This window comes from Sorex fumeus, unplaced genomic scaffold (genome assembly GCF_029834395.1).
Source record: "Sorex fumeus unplaced genomic scaffold, SorFum_2.1 ptg000264l, whole genome shotgun sequence".
Lineage (NCBI taxonomy): Eukaryota > Metazoa > Chordata > Mammalia > Eulipotyphla > Soricidae > Sorex > Sorex fumeus.
In genome coordinates, this window is record NW_026606321.1 from 2941052 (window position 1) to 2959799 (window position 18748).

Consider the following 18748-nt stretch of genomic DNA (forward strand, 5'->3'; position numbering starts at 1 on the left):
CTCCCTTTCACTCCCTCAGTATTTCCCTTTTCCTATCTTCCTCTTATTAAGTTCTTGGAAGACATTCATCTGTCCATTACTTCTCTCCAAATTTCCCTATTTTCTGTATTCTATGTTTATCAATAAATCATTTAAAAACTGCATTTATGACAACATTGGTGATTGCAAATTTATCTCCAGTAATTGAAAATTTGTTTCTGAGAAACAAAGACCTGAAAACAGAGGTTTGGGGTGATAAAAAAAATGTCCTGTTCAGTCTATCTAGAACCTCTCCCTTTCTCATTTCTTTCCTTCTTCCTTTCTCTTTCTTTCACAAATCTCAACTGAGAGATGGAAACACAAAGTTAGGGGGTAAAGTGATGGTACAGCCTTGCATTCAGGTTTGATCTCAGACAACCTATATGGTCCCCGGAATGCTGCCAGGACTTATTCCTGAGTGCAGAACCAGGAGTAAGCCCTGAGTATTGCTGGGTTAGCTCCCCTCAAAACCCCACAAAACTGAGATGACAGTCATTGACAACACCCCCATCAAACTAGCACACCCCCAGCTTATTAACAACCATTCATTTTACTCATTTTCTATGAAATCAACAGTTCCCAACATTTGTATATTATAAATATCTGTCCCTTTCTCCCAAAGCCATCGAAAGGCATTCTTGCCGTTCTTGCACGAGTCCCCTAGGAGTAACTTTGGTCCTAGGGATACTTTTATAACTTTCATTTATCTCCACATAGCTTTAACCATCCTACAGATATGCAACTATGAGCATATAATTTACATATTTAAAAGCATCAGATATTCTGTACGAGACACAGTAGACTGAGGTAGATACCGTGAAATCACTTTCTAAATTTAGTTTTGAAAATTAGAACCCCACTATTTCTTTCCACTGAGGTCTACATGAGAATTCAAATTATTATACTAATTCTGATTAGGGAGCATAGTTCTAGCATGTCTAAAATGATTGAGAGAAGCCTTGGCACGAATTGGATATTATAAATCTATTTATGTTTCAATTTTATTTTTCATTTGCATGATGTTCAAACTGTTCACAGATTAGCTTATTAGAGATTTTAGAGTTCAAGAATATAGTATTAAATATTTTTAAAACATTGTAGAATCTGTTAAGTTTCCATGAAATACAGAATCCAAATGAAGTAGAGAATTAATTAACTGCAAATGGCAAGTGTGGATTTGAACACATTCCATATAAAACCTGAACTGGAAATTGAGCGTATTTAAAATTAATATCAACGCAATATCATTGTTGGCGCTTTACCAATGGAAATTTCAGTGCCATCAAATTGACCAAAACTCTTCCATATGTTCGAATATAAAAAGAACACGAAGAAACTAAAAAACACAGCCTCCAGTTTCCCCAGGGCAAGTAACAGCCTCTGCCACCAGATCTTACCTGTGGTTTCATAGAAAAATCCTAAGAAACTCCTAGGGAACTTTTAGAGAAATCCAAATATATGATATGGAATATCTGCTAGACCACATATGATATGGAATATCTGCTAGACCACACATTATTTTCCAAGTTTGTACAGAGGGAAATAAGTAAAAGACAGACGAAAACTTAGAATAAATATAAACATTAAAATATTTTTAAATTTAGGAATAATCTATTCTCTAAAATTATAAGTTTGTTTTAGAAAATCTGATAGATCAAGTTTAACATGTAAATCCAAAAATACAAACTTAACTTCAGATTTACTATTTTAATTAAACATACAGGAATGTTAGCAAATATGCTGAGGGAATGTTATAGCAGACATTTCTATTATCTTTATAGCTTTAATTTAGTAGATTTAAGTATATTTCTAGGTATTTAGGATTACATTCTTAACAAACTCACAAATTTATCTAATATGCAAGGAATTAATTGCTTAAAATAAAACCATACAGCATAAAAAACCTTAAGATTGTGGATTAAGTTCTAAAGTGGAACTAATTTATTTATAGATATGTATATATAAAATTAATTAAAAATTTATATGAGTGATTAAATCACTGATATAAATCTTACTTGGTTTAACTTGAACTTTAAGTTCAAGGAAAATATGGAGTTTTTTTTCATCTTTAATCATCATAAAATAAACCTTAAATCCAAGCAATTATTTTTAATCTGCAATTTCTGTTCTGTGATAGGAGATTCCTGTCATTAATATCTAAGTGGATAGAACTTAAATTATCTGATAGTTGATGGTAGCCACAACTATGACTGAAAATTTTATATTGTGAATATTGGTACTGTAACAAAGCCAGGGCCGCAGACCAATGGAACATGTTGGAATATCCATACACACAACCCCAAATGTATGAACATCTAATCTTTGATAAGGGAGCAAGAAATGTGAAGTGGAACAAGGAAAACCTCTTCAACAAATGGTGCTGGCATAACTGGACAACCACATGCAAGAAGATGGGCTTAGACCTCGACCTAACACTATGCACAAAAGTCAGATCAAAATGGATTAAAGATCTTAACATCAGGCCAAAATCCATAAGTTACATTGAAGACAAGGTCAGCAAAACCCTCCAGGATATTGAGGCTAAAGGTATCTTCAAAGACGACACCCCACTGACCAACCAAGTGGAAACAGAGATAAACAAATGGGACTATCTTAAATTAAGAAGCTTCTGCACCTCAAAAGATACAGTGACCAGAATACAAAGACAATCTACAGAATGGGAAAGGATAGCCACCCAATACCCATATGATAAAGGGTTGATATCAAGGACATACAAAGCACTGGTTGAACTCTACAAGAAGAAAACATCTAACCCCATCAAAAAATGGGGTGATGAAATGAACAGAAACTTTCCCAAAGAAGAAATAAGAATGGCTAAAAGGCACATGAGTAACTGCTCTACATCACTAATCATCAGGGAGATGCAGATCAAAACAACAATGAGATATCATCTCACACCACAGAGACTGGCCCACATCCAAAAGAACAAAGGCAACTAGTGTTGGCGCGAATGTGGCAAGAAAGGGACCCTCCTTCACTGTTGGTGGGAATGCCGACTGGTTCAGCCCTTCTGGAAAACAATATGGATGATCCTCAAAAAATTAGAAATTGAGCTCCCATTTGACCCAGCAATACCACTCCTGGGAATATATCCTGGAGAGGCAAAAAAGTACAGTCGAAATGACATCTGTACTTTAATGTTCATTGCTGCACTATTCACAATAGCCAAAATCTGGAAAAACCCGAGTGCCCAAAAACAGATGACTGGTTAAAGAAACTTTGGTACATCTGCACAGTGGAGTACTATGCAGCTATTAGAAAAGATGAAGTCATGAAATTTAGATACAAGTGGTGCTACATGGAAAGTATCATGCCAAGTGAAATGTTTCAGAAAGAGAGGGACAGAAGTAGAAAAATTTCATTCATATGGGAAATATAAAGTAACAAATTGGGAGACTAACACCCAAGAATAGCCGAGATAAGTACTAAGAGGTTCACTCCATGGCTTGGAGGCCAGCCGCACATGCTGAGGGAGAAGGCAGCTCAGATAGAGAGGGGAGCACCAAGTAAAGGGTGTTGGGAGGACCTTCCCAGGATGAGAGATGCATGCTGAATAGACTATAGACTGAATGTGATAGCCATTCAATGCCTCTTTTGCAAACAATGGCACCCAAAAAGAGAGAGAGAACAAAAGGGAATGCCCTGCCACAGGGGTGGGGTTGGATAGGGGGGTGGGGGGGTCGGAGGGATTCTGGGAGCATTGGAGGTGGGGAATGGGCACCGGTGGAGGGATGGGTATTCAATAATTGTATAACTGAAACCCAAGCACAAAAATTTGTAAGTCTACAACTGTACCTCATGGTGTTTCACTAATAAAATTTTTTTTAAAATTCTATCACGATCACGACCATCCTGTTGTTCATCGATTGCCTCGAGCAGGCCCCAGTAACGTCTCCTTCATCCTATCCCAGAGATTTTTTAAAAAGTTCCATATTCAAGGCTCTTTCAGGGTTAGGAGAATGAGACCCATCATTGTTACTGGTATTTGGCATATTGGGTATGCCATGGGGAGTTTGCCAGACTCTGCCGTGTGGGAAGGTTACTTTCGGTAGCCTGCCAGGTTGTCCAAAGAACTAGATAATAAGATGTCTTCTGGGAGCTGGGTTTTATAGTCTCTGGGTCTTGGCCGTTGATGGGATTACACGGTGCCAGGGGGCCAGTTGGTGGGGGTGATCCATGCCTACTAGAAGATGGAAGATCTGGGTGGAAGATGCTCAGCCCCGATCCGAGCAGGTTCAGAGATCTCAGCCCCGGGACCCGCATGCCTTGATCCTCTGCCGGTACCTTCACGCATGTGGAGAGTGGCCTCAGCATGGTGGTGGCTGGTTCTGGAGGTCTTCGGTTGCTGGAGCCCTGGTCGGGACAGGGAGGGAAACTCAACCCGCTCCCCTCCAAGGGCCCCAGCGAGGAGGCAGGAGACTCTGGTGATGGTCAGGGAGGAAGCAGAAGAGTTTTTTTGAAAATTCTATCATCTTAATATAATAAGCAACTATTTTCTGTCTGCATACTTGTGAAGTAAATTCTTTTCTCATTTCTTTCTCTTCTCACACTTAAATCCCAAAGCTATAGGTAATTTTGAGCACAGAAGACAAAACAAAAAAGTTAGAAAGTTATCAGATATTCCTTTCCACAATGTTATTAAAAGTATAATTGAGACTTGGTTTTCTTGCTCCTGGGACTGGCTTCTGAGATATTTTCTTTTAGTTTCTTGGTTGTTTGTTTGTTTGCTTTCGTTTTTCTTTTCTTTTCTTTTTTTTTTTACTTACTGAACTTGGATAAATTGCTTTTCTTTCTGTGCAATCTGATTATATTAAAACATTGTACCTCTGGGCGTCATTAGCTTTTAAAACAGTTTTCTGAAGATAAATGTATCCCTTTTGTTTCCAACATTCTGGCTAATTTTGGTATCGCACATTGATTATTCTTGCCTTTAATCCATTGAATGTCACTGCCTACTATTCTTTTATGGTTTAATGAGTATATAACATTGTCCTTTCTACATTTTATTTGGAAGATAGAAAGCAATTTGATCACCAATAAAAAAGTTAAGATTTGTTTGTCTTACAAATGAGAAAAGTAATAATTTGAAAAATCTCTGAAAATCCTGGATTCTTGATCCAGAAGTACCATAACTTTTGCACATAAATACATATAAGTTCAGTTTTGTCCTTGGTAGTCTATTCAGTATTCCTTTTACCCTGCAAACTATTTGGCTCATTTCTTGTGGCTTTTCCTATAGAATCTTCTCTTTATTACACCACAAATGTAATAACCAAATGGAGCTTACCCTATAAAATTAAAACAAATTTTATTAATTGAACTTTCCTCCCAGAGCAAAGCTTGAAGTCACAGTATCTGTGGTGACATTTTTTGTTAGGGAGATAATTTCAGGAAGGTGTGTGAGAGAGAGAACAAGAGAGAGAAAGAGAACAAGAGAGAGAAAGAGAACGAGAGTGAGAGAGAAAGAGAGAGAACAAGAGAAAGAGAACACAAGAGAGAGAAGAGAAAGATAGAGAGAAGGAATGTGTGTGTGTGTGTGTGAGAGAGAGAGAGAGAGAGCGAGAGAGAGAGAGAGAGAGAGGTGCAAAAGCCAATTCGGCTTCATTTGCATTTCAGTTGTGAGAAAGAGGTCTTGAGTCTGTTGATGTCTTCCACCCAGGCAGTATAGCAAATGCCTTTGAGGAAGTTCTTCTAAAATACAGGGAAACTGGAGCATCCTTCATGAGAATAAGGAATGATCCTGTGGTCTCTGCTCTCCCGCATTTCAGGGTCACACTTGTATGAACTGGAACAAACCTTTGTTAAAGCTTTGTCATAGCAAGCTCTCTGACTCCTAGTCTAGGGATAAAATGTCACCCCTCCAGGTTGACCTTACACAACACTGTCTGTCACAACAGTGATAAAAACAGAGGAGTTTTGAGAAGTGGGGACAAGGGCACTGGTCCCATGTGCATCCAAAAGATAATGATATTATCATGAATCCATTTATATTTCATGTATTTATTCTTCTCCTTAGACCAGTGACATGCTCATTTTTCCTGACTCTGTGCTACCCTATGACCTCGTCCTTTTCTCCTCTATTCAATCTAAGAGACTGACTGACTTTACAAGACAGTCTGGAGATATAAAAAAAGCTACTAGAATTAATATATGGCAAATCTTATTGACATCTTGCTCAGGCAGAGTAAAGAAAGATTAAGGAGTAGAACTGCATGGACCAGAAAAAAGTGAGAGTTACCTCGGTACTTCAGAGAAATTAAAGAGCCTCCATCAAGGGCAAAAACAAAGCCTCCTGGAACTCTGTTCTATTGGTGCTGTTTTTGGATTGGGGGCCACATCCTTCCACGCTCAGTAGTAACTCCTGTCTGGGAACTCAGGAATCACTACTGATGGCGTGTGCTGGTGACTGAACCCACGTCTGTGGAGGTAAGTGCTTTCTCCTCTATAGAATCTCTCAGACCTCTGGGATTCTGTTCTCATGAGATGCTGATTACTGTCCTACAAGATCTGACAAGGGACAAACTTATCTGAACATTTCTCCATTGAACATAGCGTTCAAAGTCGGGAGTTGTTTGAACTCATAGAGTTTTGTTTGATTATGAAAAAACTATGTTGTAATGAGACTGAAGTGAGAGTGCTCTTTGCTTTTTTGACTTATGTTTGTGACAGTTTTTAAGGTTATAGAGGGAGATGTGTGTGTGGTAAAGCCCTTCCTGAAGCGTGTAGAGTTATTCTCTGTCCCAGTGTGCAAATTCAGGACAAGACAAACTAAAAAAGAGTGAAATAAGAGACAGTCAGTGAGTGTCATTGCTTCATCATAACTATTGGCTGAACAGTCTCAGAGGACCTTCTAGAAAATCTTTAACTGATAGTATAGCCTGTGGGGAGACATACAGAAGAGACAAACTATTCAACAGCCCTTATCTGAATTTATCAAGCTTTTGTCTTATGGGCATTAAATCATTCAGAATTTGTCACTCTTCATTAAAATTAGCCAATCCAGTAACTTAACTCAGGGGAAATAGCAAGGGGTATGTGTGAGTGTGTGTGTGTTGGGGAGGGGGGGGGATAGCAAACATTTTGCATATTAACACTTCAATTCTCCAGAGATCAGAGTTGTCAATTGGCAGCTACTCAAAACTGAAGGTACATGTGGTCCCGTCCTTGCTCTCATCAGTCTCAGAGATCATGAAATGATGACTAGCGCTGGAGTCTAAATGTCCTGACATGGGGGCTTCTGAAGACCACAAGCTCCTGCATGTTCAGATTGTTGTTTATTTAAGTCTCCAACTAAACACCCAATTTAAACCATAACCACTGTTATCCATCATTCCCTATGCCTTATATTGCTTTTTTAAGTGTCATTATGTCCTATACTATACACTGTATATATGTAGCATATATAATTACTATACATATACTTGCCTAATGGATGGAACAATAGCACAGCATGTAGGGCGTTTGCATTGCACATGGCTGACAAGGGTTTGATTCCTCCATTCCTCTCGGAGAGTCCGGCAAGCTACCGAGAGTATCCCGCCCACACAGCAAAGCCTGGCAAGCTACCCATGAGGTATTCATATGCCAAAAACAGGAACAACAAGTCTCACAATGGAGACGTTACTGGTTCCCACTCGAGCAAATCGATGAACAATGGAAGAACAGTGACAGTGACTTTTAGAAAATAATCTCCTCTAAGAAAACAAGGGCAGAGTCTGGCAAACTCCCCGTGGCCTACCAAATATGCCAAATACCAGTAACAATGATGGGTCTCATTCTCCTAAAGAGCCGTGAATATAATCTCAGGGCTAGGATAAAAGAGACGTTACTGGGGCCTGCTCGAGGCAATCGATGATTAACAGGATGATGAAATGAAATGAAATGAACAATAAAACAATATTGTTCTACTTTTACAAAGTTTTCATAGCATATAGAAATAGTTTTCTAGCATATATTTATAAACATAAATCGATCTTAATTTTAAATGTTTACAAACATATATATGTCCATAAAGGTAAAAAAGATAAAGGCCCTCCCGCTGTTCATTGATTTGCTTGAGCAGGCCCAGTAACGTTTCCATTGGAGACTTTGTTGTTACTGTGTCTGGCATATCGAACACGTCACGGGGAGCTTGCCAGGCTCTGCCATGCGGGCGAGATACTCTCGGTAGCTTGCTGGGCTCTCCGAGAGGGGCGGAGGAATCGAACTCGGGTCGGCCATGTTGGCTGCGTGCAAGGCAAACGCCCTACCGCTGTGCTATTGCTATATGTTATGAAATTTTTGGCCAAATAAAATGGGTAAAATCCAAATAAAATGGGTAAAATTCTAGTTAAATTTGAATCAATGAATTAGAGAAAAATTAGTACTCCTATTATATTCATGTGAAAAGAGGATAGCTTTTCATTCTGTTTTATATTTGCCATTTTCAAGAATTCTGAAGTATAATTCTGATGAAATGAATATTATTTGCCAGCGCATTTTTTAGTAATGAGTAGGTGAATACATTCTGTAGCAGCATCTTCACTGAATGTTGTACAATGGATAGCACATAAACTAGTCCTTGGATTGCTGAGTTCTCTTCTTTTCTTTTCACACTTTGTAGAATTTTTTCAGCTGTCATCTTTTATCTAAAGTCATTGAGAAACTTAAAGTCATCTTGTTTTCTTTTCTAAGTGACCTACTGCTTCTTTTCTTGAAATGTGTGTGGGTTTCTTCCTTTATACTTGAAGATCAATGAGCTTACCAGCAAGTGTCAGTCTTTTTTAAAAAAATCTTTCTTAATGTTTTTTAATACATGTTTTGGATGAATTTTTCATTTTTTCCTTCATTACAGAAAATATTCTGATATCATTTCTGAATAATTCTGTATTGTTTTTCTTATTCAATTGTTCAATTTGCAAATATACCCTGTAATGTGCACTTTTTATCTCTCATATTCAAACTTACATGTCTCTGTTTGCTTTCCCTGATTGCTCATATTTTTCCACGAGTCTCCATTGTTCTTTTTTTGTTTGAAATCATTTTATTTTGTAACGAGTTGTTGAACTAATTTCTATTATTTCTTGCATTAGAAGCCTGCCACTTATGTTTCACAAGAACTAGATAAAGGAAGAAAACATTAAAGAAAAAAATATATATCAAGAGAAAAAGTCACATAGGCAAACATCAGAGAATGTGCAATTTAACAAACATTTTTTAACTAGTTTAAGTGTCTTAATAAATAATACCAGTTTTGTGTTTAATCAAACATATTTCTGTTTTGTAGGGTTTTAGCATTGCAACTTACCTTTACAAACACTTTGAATTGACCCACACACGTATGTGACAGATCGGTTAATATGATTCGAACATCATGTAATAGACACCAAATGCTAAGTACTGTAATAATTAAATGACTTGACTGATTGGGACTGGAATGATAGTACAGGGGGTAGTGCATTTATCCTGCATAGTGCATTTAGCTTGCACATTGTTGACCAGTTCCATCACCTGCCCCTTCAGCAGTGCTCCCTAAGCATAGAGGCAAGGAGCATTGTAAGTGTGGCCACAAAAAAATAAAAAATTACTTGACTAACCTCTATCAGATTTTGTTACAGAGTGTTTTGAAAATAAATTGCATTAATATTCAATCAACCCATTTGTAAACTATCATGTTTCTTGCTACTCCTAAGAAGATAGGCCTTTACCAGTACCAATTAACTTCTATTATATCCAAGAACAGAAATTTTAAAAAGAGCTATGATCCAAAAAGTGAGTCCATTTTTATTTTTAAAGATGAATCTCTGAGATAATTTTTTGTTTGCTTTTTGGGTCACACCCGGCAGTACTCAGGGGTTACTCCTGGCTCTGCACTCAGGAATTACTCCTGGTGGTGTTTGGGAGACCATATGGGATGCTGGGGATTGAACCTGGGTCAGCCGCGTGCAAAGCAATTGTCCTGCCTGCTGTACTATAGCTCCAGCCCCTGAAATAATTAATTTTATTTGTATATCCTGCATAACCAAGTTGAAGTATCTACCAGAAAATAAAGGAAGTAATATAGCAAAATTGAGAATTATTTTTCTTTGCAAGTATCTCTTTAACAGTGTTTTGTAAATTTCATAATCCAGCTGATGTCTTTAAAGAAACCAGTGCCATTTTGGAAGGTGCTAAAAACCCAGGTGTACTCAGGAATCACTCCTGGCAAGCTCAGGGAACCATGCAGGGTACAGGGATCAAATCAAGGCTGAATGTGGCTGAATGTGTGAAAGGAAAATGCCTGTCTACTATACTACTTCTTCATACCCCAGGACCAAGTGACACATTTTAAAATGCAACAATCGGAGAACTTTGAAGCCTGTCTTTCAGGTGCCATGAGTGGAAAATTCCCAAATTGAAAGGACGCCAAATACAGAATAAAATTTTTACATTAGGAAATGACTCAACTGCTAAATCAATCCTATGGATTATTGTTCCCTCTTAAAGCCATCCAGTGTCCTGCCATTAGCAAATGGCAGTGCTTAGAAATTGCTTGACTTATATTGATGAAGCACTGAGTCTATTCTCTTCATACTATTATAATTGTCTTCCTTACACACACACACACACACACACACACACACACACACACACACACACTCACACACACATACACATGTATTTATATGGTGCAATGCTTTACTCTGACATTCATTTTTCCTCAGAAGTCACATTTCAAATACACATAATATTAATTCCAACACAATTAGTATTGACTGGGTGAGGGTACCTTTGGGATGCCACATGCTCACTATAGCTGTATTAATGCTTACATAAATAATATTTAATAATCTTTTCAACTATAAACTTTGTCAAATTCTTATCACAATGATTGAGAATTAAATACCATATTCATAAAATGATTCTAGCATCTTGATTTATTTAGTATGAGCTACTGCAATGAAATCTTAGAGATTTTGTTAAAAAATAATAGCCTGTTTCAGTTTTTTTGACAGAGAAATAACAAGAGGAGTTTATGAAAAAGTGGAAAAGTTTATGGAAAGGGGTTTCATGCTGCTCTCGCCATTTAAGATAGCTTTAAAAAAATTAGGGGCTGGAGGGATAGAACAGCAGGTTGGATGTTTGCCTTGCACATGGCATCCTCCCTCCCTCCCTCCCTCCCTTCCTCCCTCCCTTCCTCCCTCCCTTTCTCCCTTCCTTCCTTCCTTCCTTCCTTCTTTCCTTTCTCCCTTCCTCCCTTCCTTCCTCCCTTCCTTCCTTCCTTCCTTCCTTCCTTCCTTCCTTCCTTCCTCCCTCCCTCCCTCCCTCCCTCCCTCCCTCCCTCCCTCCCTTCCTTCCTTCCTTTCTTCCTTCCTTCTTTCTTTCACATTCTTAGCTGGGTATATAGATAAAAACATGCCAGAGCTGATAATTATGGCCAGAATGATAGAAAATCTTATTCAAGCAGAAAGACCAACCAAAAGGAACCAGTTAACTAAATGTTGCATGTTTATTATAGAGTTTAATGACTTGGAAATAACTTGATGATAAAATTTCAAATGGCAAATCAGTACAGGAATGGATATGGCATTTTGATAAAGAAATCTTTCTTCCTATGTTCACTTAGCAGAGAAAACTTCAACAATGCTGTTAGGCTCTACTGATCATCCATTTTTAATATGAGAAAGTAAATTGTTAGTGTTACTCAAACTCAAAACCAATAAGGATAATTATTACTAATATAAATACAATATGTTATTTAATATCATTATTATTATTGTATTTATAGATACAGTTATTCTAAACAAGGCAGTCTTTTAAGCACTTGCATATATTGGCTCATCTAATTCCCACTACAACACTATAGTGGAGACAGGAATACTTAGCACCATTATACAGATAAATTATCTCTCACACAGATATTTTTTTACTTATCTCACTACTGGCAAAGGTCATATTTAAACTCAGTAATCTATCTCCATTACCCATGCTTTTCATTAGAATGACAGTGCATACACATAAAATAAATGATAAATAATTTTGGTTCATGCACTTAAAAACCTATCCTTTTTAGTAATGTGTTAACAAAATAATTTGATTACATATGAAATATGTGAAAGATTTTTAAAGACAAAAATTATGGAAATTAATTAATTTTATTTTAAGGATATTATAATAAATTTAAATATTTTTTCATTACTTATTATATCAAATATAATATATTTGACAAATATATTATGATGCAGATATAAAGAATAGTAATATTAATACATTCCCTTCTCTATCTTTCTTTCTTTTATCTCTCTTATATGCACACAGGAAACACTGTTATGGAGATACAAATTATCTCATATGTCAGTATATTCTACCAGTGTATTTTTTAAATTTCATTTGTGGTGGCTGGGGAGATAGTTAAGTGGGTAGGGCATTTGTCCACTGAGGTTCAATCCCCAGCACCCCTTTTGGTCTCCTGAGTCCTGCCAGGAGTTGTTCCTGGTCACAGAGCCGGGAGTAAACCCTAAGCATCTTTTCATGGGGCATAAAATCAAAGCCATAAACAAAATTTTATTTGAAGGATCATGACTTGTAGTACTACTATGACCAGTTTTATGAATAGAGTTCCCACAGGACTTCATCCACCTGTGCGTTCACTTCCTTCTACCATCGTTCCAGTGCACAATCACCCCACCCCTTCATCTCCTGAAATATCAGCTCATTGAGGTTTAGTTTGTACCAAGCAACTCTGTTTTACACAATTCGAAATACTTCAGAGTACAACTTCATGTGTCTTCAAATTATATACATCACTTCACCTTACCGTAAAGTACAATGTTCTTAAATAATAACAACTATAATTTATTAAGGATAAGGATGAGGGAGCAAAGAGATAGTAGAATGGGTTCGATTTTCAGCTCCTCATATGGTCACCACGTACGGCCCTGCCGGGCGTGATCTCTGCACATAGACCCAGGAGTAACCGGAACACAGCTAAGCATGATCTCCTCTCCCAAAGAAAAAAGGACGGGGGACCACAGAGACAGTATTTTGGGTAAGCTGTTTGCTTTGTCTGAGTCCAACCTGGATTTAAACCCTGGCACCACATATGACCAGCTTCATGAATAGAGTGTCCCAGCTGAGTGTTTACTTCCCTCCATCATCACTCTAGTGTACACTCCAGGAAAGTATTCCCAAGCACAGAGCCACAAATAATGCCTGAGAATAGCTAAATATAGCCCAATCCAGTCCTCCCCCCCACACAAAAATAATAAATGCTCAGAGCAATCTTTACAAAATGATCTTGTCGCTTCAATGAACTTCTTGTGAAAATTAAGCCTTGAATTGCCACTTTCTGACCTTAGTATTTAAGATATTTGAAGAAAACCACACTAACTGAGAAATAGAGTATCAGTTACTGAATCAAATGCAAAACGCAAGACCTACACATTATATTAGTGCAAATTCACCTGCGTACATGGAGGGCCATACACTTGTGCCAACCTCTCTCCTTGCTTTTCATAAATTATAGTGTACCACCAGCAGAGGAAGTGCTAGACCATGTGTGTGTTCTACTCATGCAGACAAACAAAAATTTAACTTTACTGGTCTAGTGCTAAAGACTGACAACCGATGTCCTGTCACCTAAACATCTTTTGTTCACCAAGATTTAAGATTTCTCTCTGCTCTCCAGTTCGAGCTGAAATAATACATCACTTGCTTTGTATCCACAGAATCCATTTATGCAGCTGCCGATTTCCCTCTTTGTGTTGCTAACAGTGGGCTCTGCTAGAACTGACAAACATGTGCCATATTGTATGAGTGTAAGCCTGAGGGTAAGCCTGATTAAGAATACAATGGAAAAGTCAGTGCAATGGATTTCTCACTTTATTTTATTTTTGATGGACACACTTGTATTACGGGCTTTTATTTTGGTACTCTGTCAATTTTCTAAAGATATTTCTGGTTTTGGTATCTCATTTTTTTAAATTTACCTTAGCAGAGAAATGCATTATTTCTAGCGTATTGAAAAGTTAATAGGATAGATGCATTATACTATTGTTGAGCATTAAATATATATATATAGGTGATCATTAAAAATTATTTAAAAAATTTAAAATAACAATAGAATATGTCTCTCTCCCATGGCCTTTTTTGTGGTTTTATCTAATACTCAAGTTGGAAAGAACAGACCTTTGGACTTTGCGTTTCTTCAATTTTCCAGTGACTTAAAGTATTATAGTACTTTTAAAGAACAATGTTTTCTTTTTTTAAGTAATTTTTTCATTTTTAAAAATGTGAACAATTAGCATTGAAGATATAAAAACAATGACTGGGTTGTCAAATATTCAAGAACTTAAAGTAGTTAAGTATTTTCCTGTTTATCTGAAAATCTTATAAAATCATCTGGAATGAAAACGAAGAAAAATTCTCTTATCATTTATTTTTGGCAGAGAATTTTAAATCTGTAGGTGCAAGTGATATTTGCTTGTTCTTTGAACTGAGGGGAAATTTCTGAAACAGTACACATGACTTCCCAAGCTTTAAGTGTTTTCTTTCTCCTTCAAAGGTTATTCATAATTGCCAAGCATGAAGAAATAAATCTCACAACAAATAGAACTGGTATATCAGTGTCATTTAAAATGGGAACTGTTTTGTAATAGGTATTACTTACAGAAAAGGGGGCTATAGTGCTTGATATTTTTTTTATTTCTGAGAAAAATCTCTTGAGGCTATTCTAAAATCAGAAAGGACACACTTAACCATTTATACCCAGAAGAGCTCTGAGCTCAAATTTCTGTTGTGTGTCCATATGCACAGACAGACTTCAAGGAGAATCAGATTTGTATTTTTCATAATGAGAATTTTTCTAAAAGCATAATAATTTTTTAAGCCACAAATTATTCAGGAGAGGGTTCCTAATCAGCATTGAACAAGTTAATGTGCTCCCATAAATACACTGAAAAAATAATCATCCAAGATTTTCAGACCTGGATGCAATGTGTCAGTGACTATGAAATAAACTTTAAACACACAACTTAAAATGAGAGATTCTTGGTCAAGGAAATCACAGTAAAATGAAAGAAACACTCCAAACAGTAGTGCATGCAGCTTCATTGTTCTTCCAGAATCTTAAGAATGTTCTTACTTAGTTGCTGTAGGCAGGCAAACTTTGTTGGCAACATTTTATTAAAACGTTGATAACTGACATTAAAAATTATATTCTAATTCTCAGAGCCCAATGTCCATATAAAGATTCCGATCAGTTTTTCAATAAATTAGAAGTATTAGCTGAGGTGATAATGATCTAATGAAGTGAACTAATATAGGAAAAGAGTTCATGCTTGCCCACTTAAAATGAGTAATAAATAAAAGATATAGATTCATAACCTATTACATTTTTCCCGTGTTTTAAATGTATTTCAATTTTCCCATCATCAATTCTCCCATTTATGTATTCAAACCATACTTTTTGTAAAAATTTTATGAACTGTATATTTGTTGTTGTTGTTTGTTTATTTATTTATTTATTTGTTTATTGAATCACTGTGGGAAAAGTTACAAAGCAAATATCAAATATATTTTCCTTTACCAATACTTATTTTTCACCACGAAGAACCCCAATAAACCCTCACCTCCCCCACCCCTCCCAAAGCCTGTGAAGTAGATGAATTCTAGTTAACACTCTATCTACTTCGACAAGATTCATTGTTTCAATAATAGATGCACCATTATTATTTAGAGTTTACACCCCCAAATCAGACATGCTGAAAAAGCATTGTGAAATGATTTGCTTTCTACAGCTGGGTTCAAGAATTAAATGATGTCGCATGGCTGCGATAACTGCCGCACGGTTTTGGATTTCAAATAATTTTACTTATTAACCCTGGAAGTATTTCTGCTGAGAGTCAGATAATTAAGAGATTGGTTTCTGTGCTCTGGAGTCATGGCCGTGCCGGAGAGCCGCTCGTGGGGGGCAACTGGTGACCTCGGTAGGGTGTGAAGGATGAGCCGGGAATGCCCCCTTTCCCATGAGGTTTTAGTCGCCCCATCACCACCGGCTCCTACCTGGCTTTCCACAAAGCTCCCACGTGGCTGCCATCTTTCCTTCCAGAGGGAAGAAGGCGGAAGGGACCAACACCCTTTCCCCTCCGGGCAGACCTGGTGGCATGAATTAATGCATAGTCCATTCACTTTTCTGCTGCAAGCTGCTGGGCTCTGCATTAAGTCCTTGTGCTTCTGGAGCCATGGCCGTGCTGGAGAGCTGCTTGCGGGGGGCAACTGGTGACCTCAGTAAGGGGTGAAGCACGAGCCGGGAATGCCCCCCTTCCCATGAGGTTTTAGTCGCCCCATCACCACCGGCTCGTACCTGGCTTTCCACAAAGCTCCCAAGCGGCTGCCATCTTTCTTTCCAGAGGGAAGAAGGTGGAAGGGACCAACACCCTTTCCCCTCCGGGCAGACATGGTGGCATGGATTAACGCATAGTCCGTTCGAACTGTATATTTTAAAGACATTAAAAGCATTCGATTTTTTTAAAAAAGCACTTCATTATTTCTCCCTTTTTGCTATAAATATCCTACACAGAGCTTATATTTGTGTACATAAATATTGAATTATTCTGAATTACTATTTTAACCTTTACTATTATGTCTGAAAAGTATTTCCAAATATAAGTAATCAGATAGATCTTTACACATTGAGAAATCTGATTTAATGTAACATTATTAGAGTTGATTAAAGTCCTTAAATGATTGCCTTTCTTTAGCTCAGTGTAGCAAGCAGATTGATGGAGAAAGCAAAAGCATCATGCTTTTGGCTTTCTTTTAGACCCCAATTTTTCATCTGTGAAGCACTGGAACAGATGTTCAAATTCCTGCCTACAAAAGCCACAGAGACGACTTGAATGAATAAAATAGTTGAATATGAGACATCAGGGAGCAAGAGTCCCGTGGAGAGCAAGATTGCATGAGCAGGTTATGTTTCCACATCTTTAGCCAGCTGGAAGCAATGGAGACAAAAATAATGTTGGGAGCATTATTAAGGTAGCCAGTAAAAGTAGCTTGTTTAAATTAGATGATTTATCATCATTATTTCTTGCCCAAATTTCAACAGAGTAAACAATCCCTCCTTTTTCAGATATTCTTCCATTCCATAAGAAAAAAACTACTTTAACTCTACTTTTTCTGAAGCAAAATTTGAAGCAACATCATTAACTCTCTCAGTTTGGTCACATTCTTCTGTGAATGATTTAAAATTTCAAGGAATGTTCTGATCTTACACAGCTAACATATTAACAGGTTGATCAATTCAGTGAAATTTTAAAGCTCCAGCTAGATTTTACTTTTGGTCCGCAGTCTTGGAATTCATATTGTTCAACAATCAAAATATGTCAGAATAGAGAATAAAACACTTCCCAACTTATTGGCTTGTCACTGTTCTGGTGGGTTTTGGGCCCACCCACAGTGACCCGAGGGTTCCTGGTGTGTTCATTATCCCCCAGCCAGTCAATGACAAAGAACAAATGTATAAGCAAGTGCCCCCAGGCTGATTGGTAATCAGTGGCCTTTATTCAAGTCTCATAACATTAGTTATTGAGAAATCTAAAAGGGTTGGGGGTAGCAATTACACACAGGTGTGGTTGAACAATATCATAAACAAAGAATTGATGTAAAGTCCCTCCTTCAGGGAAGTTCTTCTAGATTTGCTCAAGGACAAAGTCCCATCTAAGTGCTCAGTACTGTAGATAACTGCTAGGAAACCTGCCCCAAGGTGAAATTCCATCTAAGGGTGTATTGCTTTCTCCTTTCCTAAGGTAGAAATCCATTTAAATAGCCATCTTAAATTCATATCTTAATAAAAAATTTCTAGTCCTTTTGTATGGGCACAGTAAGAAATATATTCAGCTTAAAGGGTAACTCTTCCTGGGACATAACACTAGATATCACAGACTACAGCCCTCAGGCCAGATTAGTCTTTCCTAAACCCAGCAGGGTCCTGAGTTTCTCAAATAGTGTGTCTTTGTTAGCTTTTATTTTGTTTTTAGCACCTTTGCTATGCAGAATTGTTTCAGCATAATTACTTCTTAAAAAATATTTAAGGGGTATGGACAGTGGTGAAAGGCTATTGAGACTTTGTTTATGGGCAAACTTTAGTAAGGATACACCCCAACGCATTAAGATTTACATCTTGTAATCCAATGCCACTTCAATAAAATAAAAAAATTGTTTTTTTTGCAGCTTTAGGATATGAGAAATTCAGTAAAGGCAGTCACAAATTCAATATTTTAAAATAACCTTTTAAAAGATAACCCTGGGTCTTCCTGGGTCTTCCTTGGGAGCACTGTGGTGGGTACTCCCACAGTTCAATAAACCTAAGCTCAATGGGGGGGGGGAGAAAGGACAAACCAATGTAATCAAACAATTACCCAGCAGGTCAATGATGTAATTGTTAGATGTTTCAAATGGGTTATGCTCTGGACTGAACTGTGTCCTTTAAGGCAGTTAGTTGTATGTTGAAGTACTGACTACCTGCATGGAAGAGGAAGCTGCGGTAGTATCAGGTTTAGATACGTTAGCTCACAAGAGACAGATGCTCATGAAGGAAACTTTTCTTATTAAAAAGACAACAAAGACCTTGCTATCCTCGTCTCTCTGCAATAGAATGCTGCAAGTGACAAAGGACAGAGCTCTCAGGTTCTCAGTACGTTGGCCTTGAAACTCCAGTCTCCAGACATGTAAGAAATCTAATGTTTACTGT